The sequence below is a fragment of the Styela clava genome, unplaced genomic scaffold (genome assembly GCF_964204865.1).
Source record: "Styela clava unplaced genomic scaffold, kaStyClav1.hap1.2 HAP1_SCAFFOLD_248, whole genome shotgun sequence".
In the NCBI taxonomy this organism is placed as follows: domain Eukaryota; kingdom Metazoa; phylum Chordata; class Ascidiacea; order Stolidobranchia; family Styelidae; genus Styela; species Styela clava.
The window spans coordinates 17,501-20,000 of record NW_027556428.1 but is presented as its reverse complement, the minus strand read 5'-3'; the positions used below and the strand labels follow the sequence as shown (position 1 = coordinate 20,000).

At 55.4% G+C, this 2,500-nt stretch overlaps 2 non-coding genes and 1 pseudogene across 2 annotated transcripts in view; all 3 read right to left on the bottom strand.

Annotated features, from left to right (window-relative positions):
- LOC144418441 (large subunit ribosomal RNA) overlaps positions 1 to 90 on the bottom strand; it is a 3,695-nt pseudogene extending 3,605 nt beyond the window's left edge.
- A 288-nt stretch (positions 91 to 378) lies between these two features.
- Positions 379 to 532, bottom strand: LOC144418445 (5.8S ribosomal RNA). Its single transcript, XR_013473462.1, has one exon. It is a non-coding gene; the product is annotated as a 5.8S ribosomal RNA (ribosomal RNA).
- A 298-nt stretch (positions 533 to 830) lies between these two features.
- Positions 831 to 2,500, bottom strand: part of LOC144418440 (small subunit ribosomal RNA) — a 1,810-nt gene continuing 140 nt past the window's right edge. Inside the window, exon 1 of the ribosomal RNA XR_013473460.1 lies at positions 831 to 2,500. This exon is cut by the window's right edge and continues 140 nt beyond it. This is a non-coding gene — a ribosomal RNA (small subunit ribosomal RNA).

Genomic DNA, 2,500 nt, shown 5'->3' with positions numbered 1-2,500 from the left:
GCCGTTACTCAGGGAATCCCTGTTGGTTTCTTTTCCTCCGCTTAATAATATGCTTAAATTCAGCGGGTGCTCTCGCCTGAACTCAGGTCGTATGTGTCAAGCGGGCCGTTTCTTACACGGCCCGCTGGCATCGCAAGTCGTCGCCGCCGGCGCCGACCGAGCGCGTACCGTCGCCGCCTTGGCCCACGGTCGGTCTTGATCTCGTGACCGGACCGACCGACCTGGACCCGCCCCTCGAACGTAGTTGAACACGTCGAGGGGCCGGCGGTGTACGGGACACGCGGTCGCGCCGAGAAAGCTCGGCGACCGCTTCAACTTGGGGCGACGCCCGGCCGTCTTCGCAGAGGCCAGGCGACGGCCCTCGGGTGAGGACGAACGCGACCCTGAGGCAGACGCGGTCCCGGGATTGACCCGAGACCGCAATTCGCGTTCAGAAGGTCGACGTTCAATGTGTTCTGCAATTCACATTACTTCTCGCACTTGGCTGCGTCCTTCATCGACTCGCGAGCCGAGTGATCCACCGTTAAGAGTCGTCCTCGACGTTTCGCCCGGCGCCGAAGCATGCGGACGTCACACTGTGGGATCGACCACAAAACCACCACCGACAACAACTGCACAAAAACACCAACAAACGGCGCCGAGCGACCGCCGGGCTGGGCCGGCGGCACATCGAGCGCGGTGCCCAGAAGCCACCATCGCACTCGGCTGCCTTGCTATGCCAACGTGTTACGCGTGTCGCACGGGGCGGAACCCCGATTGACGGCCGCCCTCTCGGCGGCACCCAAAGACAATTCAGTGCGCGGTCGGCCGGGGCCTACCACCACCTTCGGTAATGATCCTTCCGCAGGTTCACCTACGGAAACCTTGTTACGACTTTTACTTCCTCTAAATGATCAAGTTTGATCGTCTTCTCGACACGCCGACGCGGCCGTTGCCAGCCGCGACGGGGCCGATCCAAGGATCTCACTAAACCATTCAATCGGTAGTAGCGACGGGCGGTGTGTACAAAGGGCAGGGACGTAATCAACGCAAGTTGATGACTTGCGCTTACTGGGAATTCCTCGTTCAAGGGAAACAATTGCAAGTCCCTATCCCAATCACGAATGAGGTTCAACGGGTTACCCGGACCTTTCGGCCTAGGTTAGACACTCGCTGCTTCACTCAGTGTAGCGCGCGTGCGGCCCCGGACATCTAAGGGCATCACAGACCTGTTATTGCTCAATCTCGTGTGGCTAAACGCCACTAGTCCCTCTAAGAAGTTAGACGCCGACCGAGAAGGTCGCGTAACTATTTAGCATGCCAGAGTCTCGTTCGTTATCGGAATTAACCAGACAAATCGCTCCACCAACTAAGAACGGCCATGCACCACCACCCACAGAATCAAGAAAGAGCTCTCAATCTGTCAATCCTACCTGTGTCCGGGCCGGGTGAGTTTCCCCGTGTTGAGTCAAATTAAGCCGCAGGCTCCACTCCTGGTGGTGCCCTTCCGTCAATTCCTTTAAGTTTCAGCTTTGCAACCATACTTCCCCCGGAACCCAAAGACTTTGGTTTCCCGGAAGCTGCCGGAAAGGTCGTCATGGTAACGCCTCCCGATCGCTAGTTGGCATCGTTTATAGTCAGAACTAGGACGGTATCTGATCGTCTTCGAACCTCTGACTTTCGCTCTTGATTAAAGAAAACATTCTTGGCGAATGCTTTCGCAGTAGTTCGTCTTCCGCCGATCCAAGAATTTCACCTCTAACGGCAGAGTACGGACGCCCCCGTCTGTCCCTCTTAATCATTACCTCGTGCTCCGAAAACCAACAAAATAGAACCGAGGTCCTATTCCATTATTCCATGCAACACTATGCAGGCGAACAGCCTGCTTTGAACACTCTAATTTTTTCAAAGTAAACTTATCGGCCACCGCCGACACTCAGTCAAGAGCACCGACGGAGAACCGAAGGTGAGGCGAACGCAACCAGTGACACGCCTTGCGACGGACCGGCGGCGCTCGCCCAAAATCCAACTACGAGCTTTTCAACCGCAACAACTTTAGCATACACTGTTGGAGCTGGAATTACCGCGGCTGCTGGCACCAGACTTGCCCTCCAATGGATACTCGTTAAGAGTTTTAGGATGTACTCATTCCAATTACAGGGCCTCGTTAGAGTCCTGTATTGTTATTTTTCGTCACTACCTCCCCGTGTCGGGAATGGGTAATTTGCGCGCCTGCTGCCTTCCTTGGATGTGGTAGCCGTTTCTCAGGCTCCCTCTCCGGAATCGAACCCTGATTCCCCGTTACCCGTTATCACAAAGGTAGGCACGTAGCGTACCTTCGACAGTTGATAGGGCAGACACTTGAATGATACGTCGTCGGTGCAGAGACCGTACGATCCGCGTGGTTATCCAGAGTCATCAAACGTCACAGGACGAACCCGGTCGGTTTTGATCTGATAAAAGCGCGCCTCCCGAAGTCGGCGCTTAATGCATGTATTAGCTCTAGAATTACCACAGTTAT